This window comes from Triticum dicoccoides, chromosome 1B, assembly GCF_002162155.2.
Source record: "Triticum dicoccoides isolate Atlit2015 ecotype Zavitan chromosome 1B, WEW_v2.0, whole genome shotgun sequence".
In the NCBI taxonomy this organism is placed as follows: Eukaryota; Viridiplantae; Streptophyta; class Magnoliopsida; order Poales; family Poaceae; genus Triticum; species Triticum dicoccoides.
Window position 1 is genome coordinate 537,058,693 of NC_041381.1, and position 15,216 is coordinate 537,073,908.

The 15,216-nt window shown below is 44.1% G+C and overlaps 1 long non-coding RNA gene across 1 annotated transcript; it reads right to left on the bottom strand.

The window, feature by feature from the left end:
- Window positions 1–8,513: 8,513 nt before the first annotated feature.
- On the bottom strand, window positions 8,514–10,906 carry LOC119307965. The gene is made up of 3 exons (XR_005149660.1): window positions 9,511–10,906; window positions 8,891–9,048; window positions 8,514–8,775 (listed from the first exon to the last, which is right to left on the bottom strand). It is a non-coding gene; the product is annotated as an uncharacterized LOC119307965 (long non-coding RNA).
- Between the last annotated feature and the right edge of the window lie 4,310 nt (window positions 10,907–15,216).

Sequence of the window (15,216 nt, forward strand, 5' to 3'; positions counted from 1 at the left end):
TTAGGTTCTACTTCATACATGCAACTAGCTCTACTGTCTGCTCTAGATATGCTAGGCTACAGTTCATATATGCAAATGCTATTTACCTTCTCTCTGTTAGAACGCATGACTTGTTTTATCTCTACTATTTTAGTCATGCTTTATCTAGTATTTCTGTTAATAAAATCATTTGGTAAATTGCTCATTTTTTTCAACAGATCCACTGGCTGCCATTGTTGCATGCGGGAATGAGCAAGGAGGTATCTGGATTGAGGTAGCTTGCTTTCCTCACCATTACTTTTTCATGTTTTTAGTGTTGAGGATTATTGAGGTGCCCAAGTTTTGAATGCTTCGGGTACTATGCGGTGCCTTGATAGTTGTGTGGAATTTCTTCACTCGCACTCTGGCGAGTTTGTGTATAAAACTAGACTTAGTTTTGAGGTCACCCTGATACTGGTCCTGCTAAGTTTAGGCTCTCTATGCTGAATAGACTTGATTATTTTGCTTCGACTACTGAATAGACCTCTATCTAATTAATGATTTCTGCTTTTTTTAAAGGGCGGGATGGCGCATTCAGCAGTAGAACCTATTGTGCCTTTGTTGTATGGACATGTCCATCTTCTTCAACGATGGCACCATCAAGTTTTCATCCATGGGACCATCATGTTTTCATCACAACTTGGTTGGCAGATTTATATGATCGAACTATCCAGTCTGGTTTCAACTTTGGACCTGGTATGTAATACTCCCTCTGTCCCATAATATAAGAACGTTTTTGACACTAGTGTCAAAAACGGAGTGAATAGCATAAAACTACCACTTTTCGTGCTAGGGTTCCAAAAAACTACCACTTTTTTGTTTGTGACTGATACCTACCACTTTTCTTGTTGGTTGTCTCAAAAAACCCAAATCGCCAGTTGCTAGCGTTTTAAACTGTTTTCTGACGGTCCGGGCCCGCCTGTCAGGCCATGTCAGCGCCGCGCGTGACGGCGAGGCTGTTAACGGCTGTTACTCGGACCAACCAGTGCGGTCGGACCGCACCCACTCGTGCGTTGCTTCTCTCTCTATCGGCAGCGCTCATTAAAGTCGTCTCCCTTCCTTTCACTCTGCTCCCCTGCCCACACTCATCTCTGCTCTCACTCTCACTCTCCTCTCCTCTCTGCTCTTCGACACCGGCGGCGACTTGCGTTGTGGAAGCTCCACCTCCGCCATGCCTTCCTGGAATGACGAGGATACGAGCTCAGAGGATGAGTGCGACATCACAAGCATGGACATGGCTCTTTGGGCAAGTTTTTCGATCTGCTGAGCTAGGGTTAGGGTTCATCTAGGATCTAGGAGCTAGATTAGGTTAGGGTTCATCTTTGTGAGCTAGGGTAAGCTTTGGTTACTGTTAGTTAGTAGGCAGGGTTATGGTTGCTTCAAAACTGAGGTTAGGGTTAGGGATCTTGCTGGATTGGGGAATTAATTTTTGATCAATGTCTGGTTCTGTGAGCTAAGGTGATTTTGTTGATGTGTTCATGTAGGAGACCCCTGACACCACCGTGGAGCCTCTTTTTTGTGGCCAGCTGGAGCTTTCTGAACCCACCTGCATGATGCACCACATGAGGCCAATTAAGTGTGTGGCATTTGAAGGAACCTTAATTGGAAGGCGTTTCTATGGTTGTCTAGTGCAGCAGGTATAGTACCTTATTTGGAATCATTTTCTTCTGAACCCACACATGTATTATGTTGACAAGTTGCTCTTCTGAACCTACACTATATTTTTAAGGATGAACTGCAATATGCCTTAAGGTATTGAGGGATATGGTTACTATCAAATATGCTTTTGTATAGGAAGCATATATCTGTGAATGAACATTGTACAAGCAGGTTGGGTTTCAGTTATAGTTTTAGTTGTTATATTAAACAACATATTCAGTTTAACTAAGCCTCGCCTTCAGTTACTTAGTCTGATATGATTTGTTTAAATTCAGTGCACTTAGTGATGTGTATATCAATTGTGCAGAGTGAAGGTGTTAATTGTGGTGTTACTGGGTGGGTTGACCAGCCCTGGCCTCCAATTCTTCAGAATTGCTTGATAAGGTTGTGGGACATGTTCCATGAACAGAATTGTGGCAGGGTAGTTGATCAGCAGAAGTATGAGAAGCATCTGGCCAAGCTTAAGACTGAAAATGACAAGTTGTGCATTGAGTACACAAAGCTTGTCCAAGATGTATCCAAGATGTTTGATTGGCAGGATGGTAGGGTAGACCACATGGATTATCAGAAGGCAGTTGAGGAGGAAGAATTTGAGAAGAAGGAGGAGGTAGAAGAGAGTGCTAAGTTGGAGGTTCAGATGGAGAAGGTCAAACTTGCCAAGGAACATAGGTGCATTTTACAGAGTCAAGCTGACATTATCAAGAACACCAGGAAGGCAATGAAGGAGGTTGAACAAGAGAGAGATTTGCTTAAGATAGAGAAGGCCAATCTTGAGCGTGTGGTGAATGAGCTGCTGAATGATGGGCATGCAAGCAAGGAGAAACTTGAGAAAATCAAGGCCATCCTTGATTCATGAAGTGTGTTCTGCAGTTGGTGAAGTACATCCAAGGCCTTTATAAGTATGTGGCCTAACAATCTGATGTGAAGATATGGGGCGTACATTTTGGGGAATGTGAAGCTAATCTAGTCTATGTCTATGCCAATGTTAAGTATGCTGCTAGAACCTTTAATGCTAAGTTATGAAGTATGTTGTAATGAATGTTGGTACTGGTATTTGAACCTCTTATGCTATGTTATGGAGTCAATGATAAGCACTGCTGGACTATGCCATGTGTTTTTTATCTTTAAAACATAGTTGAAGTGTGTTTATTAGTGCTTTGTACCTGGGCTTGTTCTGGCCCAGTTATGTTTACAAACCTAGGCCTACTAACTCTAGATGCCTCTCCACTGCTCATAAATAGCCTCCTCCACCCACCCTCCTCCCTGTCCAGAACCCAGCCGCCACACCCCACCTCTAGAAACCCTAGATGGATCCAGAGCTTGGGGAGGTGACAGATGAGGAAGGGGAGGCAGTGCAGGCAGTGGATGTGAGGAGGCAAAGGGCTCGCAGAGTGGAGCTGGAGTGGGAGCTGGAGTTCAAGAGGCGGCTGGCAGACAAGATCTTGGAGAAGTGCAACCCAGATGAGTTCACAGTTCTTGTTCCTGGCGGCAGGCGCAAGAGCTCAGGGAAGATCATCAGGTGGTCTAGGGCACAGACAGTAATCGCTCCTCACCCTTCTACCAGAGCAAAGTGGCACCATTTCTTCGAGCGTTACGATTGAGAGTTGTTGCTAGTAGTTATTTTCAGTATGAATGAGAGTCTGAGCTATGTATCCCTTCCATTTATGTACAACTCTTTGTATGAAAGAATGTTTGGATGGTGGAATGTATGAATGTTTGAATAAATCTATCAATGTTTGCAGTGTTGTCTGAATAAATCAATGCTTGCATCAGTGTTGTCTGAATAAATCATACTTTGCATCAATGTTGTCTGAATATATCAAGTTTTGGGATTCTATCAATCTAGCACCAATGTGAAGTGCAACCCAGAAGTCACAAACACTCAGGTTTCATAAACCAAATACATAGGTTTCATAAAGCAAACAGTCAGGTTTCAGGAAGTAAATACATAGGTTTCATAATGCAAACACTCAAGTTTCAGCAAGCAAATACATAGGTTTAAGCACTCATACAATGCAAATATTGGAATCTTCAGTAGTTACCACTAGCAGTGAAATATGCCTTCCACTTTCCAGTTGGCTTCCTAACCCTCTTGGACCCAATCTCCATCTCAGAGTGAGCAACTTGCCTTGGAGCATTGAAAACTATGTACCCCCCTCCTCTGCTAGCTGTTGATGCTCTGGTGTTCTTTGTTGGAGAGGCAATGGATGACCTTGTGTTCTTGGCTGGTGAAGATGTGCTAGGAGCCCTTGTCTTCTTGGTTGCTTTGGTCTTCTTGGCAGGTGCTGGTGTGGCAGGTGCTGGAGTAGCAGAAGCAACAGGTTTGGTCCTCTTTGATGGTCCTGGAGTAGCAGAAGCAGCAGCCTTGTTCCTCTTTGCTGGTCCTGGAGTAGCTGTGGCTGTTGCTAGCCTCTTCCTAGTTGTGTCTAGTGCTGATGGTGGTGGTGGGGGTGCAACCACTTCTGTACTAGCTCTGGTAGATGAAGAGTAGACTGACCTATTCTCCTGCACATTTAACAAAGCAAATTAGAATCAAACTACCTAGCCTATGAAACAGAAGTTTAAGCATACCTAGTGATTATTCTTCCTCATCTGCAATTTGGGTTTAAGTGGATCACCACATGTGGTATATCTGTGACCTTGCTTATTGCAATTGCTACAGGTCACTGTTCCAATTTTTAATGTATCCTTCTTGGTTGGCACCTCAAAATGTCCTTTCCTCCTAGCTGTCTGCTTTTTACCCTTCTTTTTTTTGAATACTGGAGGAGATATGTCATCCCCCATGGTGTGTGGCCAATAATCTGGGCCAGGAACAGGGTATATAATATGCTTGTAGGTTTCACAGTAGAGGGGCTTCTTGAAGAACTCATGGACAAAATCTTCAGGGTGTAGCTTCACCTTCTGCATTGCTGCTACAACATGACTACATGGAACAACTATCATATCCCACCTCCTGCAGTCACAAGTGTAGTTGTTCAAGTTTACACAGTAGGTCTTTTCTGAACTACTTGTAACTTGCCAAATGCCTGGTCCAGCCATATATGCATCACAATATTTTGCCCACTTCTTGGCCTCCCCCAATATCTCAGAGTATGTGGGTGTGATATCCCACCTACATGTCTCTATCTTCTCCCTAATCTTCTGAAACTTGATCATTAGTTTTGTCCTTATTCCTTCAAGCATTGTCCTTATGGGCTTGTTCCTAACATCCAGAATCATCCTGTTGAAAACTTCACTAAGATTGTTTACAACAAGGTCTGTCTTGCATATAGTATCCATCCTATGCCTGGCCCAAGTATGGACTGGCATGTTGGACAACCACTTCCATGCCTCCTCACTCTCTTTCTTCAATGCTTCCATGCCCAGATCATGCCCATGCTTAGTGAAAGAATAAGCAGTCTGGTCTAGATGTTTTTTCAATTCATCCCCTCTAAACCCAGCTGATTGGAAGTTGGCATATATGTGTCTTAAACAAAATCTTTGAGGGGAATCAGGAAATACATCCTCTATTGCATTGAGCAGACCCTGTTCATTGATTTTGTATTAATAACTAGTGAAGTAATTAGAGAAAGCATTACATAGTGCAAGGAGTAGTTGTACCTTTTGCCTGTCTGACATAATTGTGTAGGGCCCAAACTTGTTGCCACTACCAATTACTGTCCTTAACTGTGTAAGAAACCAAGTCCAACTATCTGTCTCCTCCTTGTCAACAACACCAAATGCAATAGGGAAGATGTTGTTGTTGCCATCCCTCCCTGTTGCTGCCAGGATTTGCTGCCCAGTGCTTAGTTTGATGAAGCATCCATCAAGACCTGCATTTTAAGCCATTAGTAAGTAGCAACTGTTATGCAATCCCTATTTAAGCACTATACAGACTATATTTACCTATGAAAGGCCTGCAACCATTTAGGAACCCCTCCTTACAAGCAAACAGACAGTAAAACATGTAATGAAACCTTGGGGTAGGTGCTGGGTTGAGTTTAAATTCCTTTGTTGTCACAACACACCTACTACCAGGGTTTGTATCCAAAACACACTGCAGATAGTCTCTCAACCTGTAGTATTGTGTCTTGTGATCCCCTTGCACAACATCACTGCAAGCCTCCTTGCCCTGTAGGCCAAACTTTTTGGAACATGTACTCCAAATTTCTTTTTTGTATAACTCAGTATAGTATCAACACCTGCACCAGGATTGGATCTTACAGTATCCTCAACAGCCTTTGCAACCCACTTCATGGTAACCTTTGTGTTCTCTCCACTTGCTCCACAGGTGTGATCAAGATTCATCTTCTTGATGCTAAAGGTTGACTCATGGGCAATCTTAGAAGCAGTAATATAAAAGTCACAACCATGCTTTCTATCTGAGCACCAGGCTATGATCCTACTTGGATCATTCCTATGGTACTCAAAGTTCCTCAGTGTCCTAACATGGTAGTTTCTCAATGCTTCTCTGAACTCTACCACATTCAGAAAGCACAAGTGAATCCTAAATTGTTCATGTGCATCAGGCCTAGAGGCATCATACCATACTCTCTCCTTCTTCTTTAATTTTCTCTTCCTGCCACAAGGCAACCTAGGTGCATCATCTTCTTCATCAGAAATGCCTTCATCACCTGGAAAGCAGTACTCATCAGCTTATGGCACGAAATCTTCAAACTTTATGTGATCTGGCTCACTGTGTGATCTGCTTGTTGGGCCTTGTTTCCTCACAGGTATCAATTTCTGTGCCACACTTTTCACATGATCTGTAGCTTCTTCATCATCTTCTTCAGAACCATTTTGCTCCTACCAAAACTCTGAGGGTTCATAAGCAGCCCCAAAATAATGCTCAGCCATCTCTTCCTCTTCCCTGTAGTGTTGACTTGTTCCTTCACCACCTTCATCTTCTCCCCTAGCCCAAGACTTGTATGAATTATTTTTCCTCTGTAATCACCCCTGAAAAACTCAAAATCTGATGAGGATTTGTCCAACTCATCTTCATCTTCATCTTCTGCTTCAATATTTTCAATTCCCACTGCTTTTCCCTTGTTGAAATTACAGCTCTGTTGTGTGTTAAGATATGCTTGAACAGGCACAACTGGAGGCTCTGAAGAATTTGAGACAGGGAAAAGGACACCTTCTTGGGAAACACTATAAACAATGGGATCACCAACTTGAATCATTGGAATCTGCTCCTCAAGCAAGGTGTGGTCCATGTTTGCATCTGCTGGATTTGGGTCACTAGCCTCTCTCACTGTTATGTTCAATACCTTCTTCACAACAAACAAATCTAGCATCTCCTCCACCTTCTCATCACTGTCCAAAACCTCAATCCCCTTCAGCCCCTTACCCTCATCCTTAACATATGATAGATAGGCATCCAACCCATAGCCCTCAAGTTCAATTAGTGCTAACAATAACAGGTAATTCATTTCTGATAAGGAAAACTTCCTTTCCATGTTATCTCTACCCTGAAAATGCAGCCTCAATTCCCATACTTCATCATCCAAACTATGCAAAAAAAGAAAGAACAGATTCAGATTTCTTCAGACTTTGAAATTCAAAAGTATGCAACAGTTTCAATTGCACAGCATATCATCCAAACATAAACCCTAATTGATACATAATAATATACCAAAGAAAATAATTCATTAACAATCTAAGAAACAAATCCTAACCCTAGTTCATAAAATATACTCAGAAAGATAACTAAAACACATCATAACTTACTCCACGCCACCAAGTGAGGAGGCCCACTGGTGCCTGCCTTCTGGATCCGCATGGATGCATTTGGCCACTGCCCTGGCCGCGCGGAACGCCGGCGAGATCTGGACCTCCTGCGTCGGTGCCCCAGACGAGCGCTGGGTCGGGAAACTTGCGCTGCCTAGCCCCTTGTTGACCTCGGAGTGAGCACCGCCCTCGCCGCCGGCTGACGCCCCAAGGCCCAAAGGCTCACCGTCGTCCTTCTTCTTCGCCGCCGCCATCGTCGGGAGAGAGAGAGAGAGAGAGAGAGAGAGAGAGAGAGAGAGAGAGAGAGAGAGAGAGAGCAAGGGGGAAAGGAGGAGCGAGAGAGAGTTGCTGCCGACACGGAGAGAAAGGGACCGAGCGAGCAGGTGCGGTCCGACCGCACCAGTCGATCCGAGTAACAGCCGTTAACGGCCTCCCGTCACGCGCGGTGCTGACGTGGCCTGACAGGCAGGCCCGGACCGTCAGAAAACGGTTTAAAACGCTAGCAACTGGCGATTTGGGTTTTTTGAGACAACCAACAAGAAAAGTGACAGGTGTCAGTCACAAACAAAAAAGTGGTGATTTTTTGAAACCCTAGCACGAAAAGTGGTAGTTTTATGCTATTCCTCGTTAAAAACGTTCTTATATTATGGGACCGAACTCGATAATTCTGCAAGGAGTGAAATCTGGTCTTTGGGCCTGGTATGTCAGTGGAGGCTTGCCTAAACCGCGTTGTTAAAATAAGGCAAGGAGTGAATGCTGGCCTTGTTATCTTACTGTAATCACTCGATAATTCTGAAACCATCTGCCCATCTTTAATATGAGCGCCTTTTTTCATACAGAGTACTCCCTCCGTCCGGAAATACTTGTCTCGAAAATGGATGTATCTAGATGTAGTTTAGTTCTAGATACATCCATTTTTATCCATTTCTCCGACAAGTATTTCTGGACGGAGGGAGTAGTTAATATAATCAGCACTAGTGCTACATGCCAAAGTATAGTCATAGATGAAAAAACACAGATGAGCTTTCTAATACCAAAACAAATTGCTACTCCAAATGGATCGTTTGAATGAATATGGATATATACAGAGAAAACTGTCGATGGAGCGGAACACGGAGCAGAGGCTATCTACACACCAGTTGGATGAAACACACATATGTGATACGATAAAGAGTTCTCTGTCAGCGCACTCAAGTATATACATCAAAATGCGGACTTCAGCATATACAACAAAATGTGCTGACTAAATATATAGACGTAGGATAAACTGTTCACATGGCAGAATGTACAGAGTTTTTTTCACAAACACAAGTAGAGCAGAAAGTCAGAACAACGGGTCTGATAAAGTGCTCGTGACCACCAAGATAACTGTTTCCTAGTTGGAATTGCCTAGTCAAAGATCCACAAACGGCACTGTATCAGTAATTCAATACAGGAACCAGAGATAAAAAACAATGTGACAGGGCAAAATTATGTTCCAGTGTAAGATATTATAACAGCTTACCTGTAAAGAATGGATGATTTCATTGCATACAATTTTTGTAGTAGTATTTGTTGGAATGCCGCGAGCACCTTCTGCCAGAATTTTTCATTGTATACAATATTTGTAGTAGTATTTGTTGGAATGCCGCGAGCACCTTCTGCCAGAATTTTCAGTCCTTCCTGGGATGTCAGTCATGAAACAACAACATATAATGAGAAAACACCGGGTTCGGCAAATAAACACACAGTTTGGAAAGCGTTTGCCCTTGACTCTTATTGATAGTCATCCTATAGCATAAACGAATAGGAAATCAGGGACGGCGAATAGTAAACGGCCATTTGGTGCTCGGTGCATTCAGTACAATCCTAGAGATACACACATGCTAACATTTATTAGTTCCAAGTTTATAGTTGACAGAAGTCAAACTTCGTAAAGTTTGACCAAGTTTATAGTAAAAAATATAAATCTTTACCGTAACAAATCTATATGATGTGAAAGTACATTCAATGAATATAATAGTATTAACTTGTTATTGTATATGTTAATATTTTTGTCTACAAACTTTGTCAAAGTTTACAAAGCTTGAATTTGACCAAAACTAATACGAGGAGTAAATAAAAACAAGGGAGTACCTCTTTTACCTTTTGATCTTGTAGATGAGCCAATGTTTCTTGGAGATGTCACACAGACATAGTGTCACCACTTAGCATATTAGAAATTCAGAGCTACACCATACAACTGACAGTGAAGCCAGAAGAACAAATGTGGTTGACCTTATTAATCATTCATATAAGATACGGAACAGCATGTCTAGCGCATTAAAAGAAGCTGTGTATACATACATTACCTGATGACCACAAATAAATACGTAAATATCTGATCTTATTGTATCGGCAATGATAAACCCCCCCTCGTGCCTTGCTACCACCACCTACGCCTTCGCTCACATGTTATTCTATTTAACGGTGCTCGAGCACCACCTACGCCAAGTCATCCTCGCCAAACATGTGTATGGCGACAGAACCGTGCAAATGAAGCATTTCTTTTTCTAGGAAAATAGCATGCTTGCCCATCTGTAGATTCATATAGCTGTAATTAGTAAGTCAATTGCGGCACTCCTGCCACTTCCGCGAGGACCATAAGAAAGCCCTGTTAGCCAAATATAACCTGGAAATTATATAGTTCTCTCTTATGTTGCATATCATCTTTTTTTCAGAAAAGATAAGCTGGTTGAATTCCTATGTATGTGGTTGAATTAATTGAGAGAATTACACAATATGTACTCAGTTAACATTCTCGTGCAAAAAATAGCAATTCCTATGTATGTACACAATACGCGTAGTATAGTTGTTATAGAAAAAAACTAGTATAGTTGCAAATACAAAAGGAAACCCCACACACAATCATATTATGAAGTCGATGGCGGTGCATACAACAAGAGGAGTCAAATACCCTAACTCAATTTTTGATCTGTTCTTGGCAGACGCCGGTAAGCCAGATGGTCTCATGTCGTGGTCATGATCTAAACCGGCTAGGTTTCCAACTTACTCGTTAAGAAAACGATCTCTTTTTTTTTTGCCAACAAACCAAAAAAATTAAACGAATTACATCCAACATAAACTAGTTCTGGATGATCTAGTTTACTGAACTAAAGTTACACAGAAGCGAATCAAATTTTCAGAGCATTTGTATACTTTCGTTACTACCTTATTGTTGTTTCGGTTGTTCATAGAAAACAAAAACATCCCTTCCAAATCCATTCTTGCAGCATTTACAGACTCCCAAACTTCTGTTGATAGAAGTAAAGAAACACCATCTTTCTAAAAATGCTACCAACCAAGTCAGTGTGTACTATATTATACTCCCTCCATTCCTAAATGTAAGTCTTTTTAGAGATTCCACAACAAACTACATACGGATGTATATAGACATATTTTAGAGTGTAGGTTCACTCATTTTGCTCCGTGTGTAGTCCATAGTGAAATCTCTAAAAAGACATATATTTAGGAACGGAGGAAGTACTCAGAAAAGAACCTACAGGGGATCACTCTATATACTATATTCAGCGAAATAAAATAGTGTATGCAGAATCCTTCAAGGAAAATACAACACATATATCTAACGGTTAATATTTCAATTCTCATGGTAATTTTTTTTTTTTGAACGGTCACCGGGGGGGAGAGATTCCCCACCTGAATATATTGCTCAAAGTGGCCAAAATGCCAAGTGTTTGATCCAGTTTATAAGGAAAACCGGATCGAAAACCTTAACAGGTTGACCCCGTTTATAAGGGAAACCGGGCCGAAAAACCACACAGGGGGGAAAGATTACATAGGGTGAGAGCATATGGACGCCCCGAAGAAGGCACTACCTAGCCAGCAAGCCAAGAGACCACCACCATAAAAGTCGAGTGGAAGTGGTGTGTTATCGAGGAAACACAATACTAACACTAAACAACTATCCTAACGCACCACACCGGCGTGCATACCAACCCCCTTGGCACAACAAAGGAGCAGCACCAATCAACGAGTGACCCATCACGAACCTCAACTGGAAACTCCACCACAGCAAGCCGACACAATTAGCAAGGTGGGGAGGCATCGTTGCGTCGTTGTTGAGCAAAGATGAACCGAGATAGCACGACTCACCAAAACAGACGACAGGCATGAGAGGGTCTTGAGCTAGCAGAGCAAAGGATGACCAACCCCCAAGGGCAACGGAGGATGAATGGCGGCAAGGAGCTCCCTAGTGACGCCTTCAAGAAGGTGGACGACATCCGGGGATGACGCCGTCACAGAGCTTTCGCCTGGAGCATAACCGGTTAAATTCCCAGAGGGCAGAGCCGAGAGCTGCGAATCCGGACCGAGAGACAGGAGTGGCACATGAGCCACGCCCCCAAGAGGGTAAGCGACGCTGGAGTAGCGCCGCCGTGGTCAGCTGACAAGGTCAGCAGGGATTTCTCCCGTAGCACATCCGTCAATGGTGGGCCGCCATCCAAGTGGAGTCGAAGGGCGACAGAGGACGGGACCGAGACGGACATGTGAGGCGGATGGTGAACCGAGGAAGGACGAGTGGAGCAGGCCGCCTGTGAGGAGGGTGGAGACGAGGTGGTGGGGCGGCGTCGGAGGTGGACAGAGGGCGGGGGCACCAGAGTGGAGGTTCTTCCCGGCAGGGACCGGCGGAGGCGGAGGCAAGGAGGGGTCCGTCGCTGGATCGACCGGACCAGTCGCAGCCCGTCCGTGACGGGCGCGCAGGGGGCGGGACGGGGAAGGCGAGCGGGGTGGAGGCGCAGGACGGGTTGTCGATGTAGAGGGGAGGGGACGCCGGCGCCGGATCTGCGGCTGCCCGGCTTCGGTCGCACAGGAGGACGGGGTCGAGGAGGATCCGTGGGGAGCGAGGCGAGGTGGAGCGGGGTGCATCGTCCGCCGGAGAGGATGGGGGTGGCGAGGGGAGCTATGGGAGCTGTGAGCCGAGGGAGAGCCGGATCCGCGCCCGGAACCGCCGGATCCGTCGCCGGCCAGCCGAAACGCAGCCGCGGGCGCCAGGGGCCAGGCCGCCCGCCCACCTAGCGCCAGCAGAGGAGGGTCGACGCGGAGGATGACTGCGCAGGTGTGGAGGAGCGTCGGCGCGCAGCAGGCCCCAGAGCACGCCCGGAGAACTGAGGACGAGATGGATCTGGATCTGGCAAGTGGAGATGGACCGGGGAGGGTGGTCGCAGCCGCGGGCTGCGTGCGTCCTCGTCGCCGCCGTCAGCCGCTGGGCTTTGCCCTTAGGCTTCCTCCGGAGACGGCGAGAAGGGAATGGGCGGCACGGTTGCTCCCTGTTGTTGGCGGCGGCGGGGGCCTCCGGAGTCGCGAGAGCGACCTGGGAGGCAGCGGTAGGTAATGACTCTCCCTCTCATGGTAAATTATTAGCACAAATCACGCACTACCATACCTTTCCTTGATGATGTTACCAGATGGAGCACCATTGGTAGGTCCAAATACAGCGCGAGGGGAAGAAATCACCTCTTCTAGCCCCACGCCATCTACAATCTGCACCAGAAAGATTTAGTTCAAATTTGGGTACATGCATATACTTGGAAAAGCAGCAAACTAACATGATCCTGTAGTAAACTAAGATGACAACAGTGTTATCCATTGTTTCTACTCCTTTCCGTTATGATGTTGAGATGTTCTGATTCATAAACGTATAAAATTATGATCAGGCATGCAATATTAGTAAACACAGTGCAGAAAGTGCATGTGCTTGGCATGGAAAATTAGCAAAAACCTAAGAAAACCAGCATCGCCAAATTATAACCACATAATCCACGGATACATTATTACAGTATAAAAAGAACGCGTTTCTCACAGTTTGCACTCCCCGGCACAAGCAAGACCGAACCGGGAATACTGCAGTTATGAAAACCCAAAAGTCCTGAACCCCCACATCCACCAACCAGCTGTTAGGATATGGGAATCGTCGAAGATAGATGGGAGCTGACAAGCACAGGGTTGCAAAGGGGAGGAGGAGGGGCCATTGCAGCTGATCTGACCTGAACCACTTTAATTATCTTATGACATCAAAGTCAGGGCATCACGAGGCTACTGTTTTCTTCAGAATCCTATACCAAACCTCTAATGCACAGACTGCATTGCACCCCCGGCACCATCTGGGGTGGATCTGTTAGAGAATAAAGAATATGACAAGAAGAAAGGTTATTGGTCCAAGATTAACATATGCGCTTTAATTTTCTCATAATATATACGTAAGAGCATCAACATATAACGCACATCAGATCTTTTTTTATTGATTAGCGGACATCTCTAGATGATATCAGCATATCTCACTCCCAAACAAACTACAGGGTAAGAGTAACCATCTACTTGAAATTTCCAAGTCATTCTTCTTAAATATTATACCACATGGTATATGTCCATGTCAAAAAGGAAATCAGATGGAAATGAACGAGCATATGGTACCATAACTGTATCCTAAAACAGAAGCCAAGCTCAGAGCTAAAATTTAAAAAGAAGCCAAGTTGGCAAGACATCCTAAGAAGTGAATATCGATTATAGTTCAAAGCATGGAAACTTTCTCTGCTAGTAATTCACATCAAAGAGATATATAATTAACAAAGTGTGCACACACAAGAAATACATGCATATCAACTACAGATATTTGAAAGAACCTAAGTAAAATATTAGACAACCTTCTATTTGAAATTTAGCATACGCTACTGAGGTTATATCAATTACCTGTTCCGTTTCTGGCACGAAGACGATCTGAACCCAGTCTGCAGATGAACACCAAGGAATAAGATTTCAGAATATAGGGCCAACAATTTGTATGTGTTGAAGTAAACTGCAAGCATATCTACAAAAATAAAATAAAATAAAAAAGAATCGTCAAGCACAACCTCTGAACATAGGCAAGAAGAATCGTAATAGCGCCTTTGATGTTTCTACATACCCGCCAAGCTTTTATGTTCGCATTAGCCCACTGGTTAAGGCATTACACTATTTGATTTAACCTCTCTTGATGCTTGATACTTTGCGAGATTAGTCATAGCAAAACTGAACGTCATTGTACATATCAACACATCACAAAGATCAACACCCAATTCTGAATCATACGCCCCCAAAAGAAACACATCTCATCTTGATTTCAAGCTCGATCACCCACGATCAAAACCCTAGGCGGAGACAGGGGAGACAGGGAGCAAATCATCACATAAAGGACGGTAGAACTCTGAGGACGTGGCTCCATCTGGCGTAGATCGCCCCTGCGGCGCTCCCTCCTTTGTCGCTCCCTCCTGTGTCGATAACAAGAAAACGAACAGGCAAAGGCGAAGATAAGGGGTTTATGAGGCCTTGTTCAATGCTAGGTGCTTAGAAAAATAAACCGAATTTTTCTGAAACATCACTGCCTATTTCTACAGGAGAGACGCCTCATTAAGCGTCTCCCCTGTACAAATAAGTACCGGTGCTTAAGAAAAGCCTGGTTTATTTCTCTAAGGCCTTGTACAATGCAAGGTGCTTAGGTGAGGTGCTTAGAGAAATAAACCATATTTTTCTTAAGCACCGGTGCTTATTTGTACAGGATAAACACTTAATTAGGCCTCTCCTGTAGAAATAGGCACCGGTGCTTCAGAAAACCCGGTTTATTTTTTAAGCACCTAACATTGTATAAGGCCTAAGCACCTTACATTGTACAAGGCCTGAGAGGTTAGCTGTAGCAATCTGTTATTATGCACAACTACAGGGTAATTATGGTACTCTTACGGCTGCCATTAGCTTGAGGACGGCGGGTTCAGTTCTTCCATTAGGACGGGGGTTTTATGCAAATAAACAATGATGGGCGCG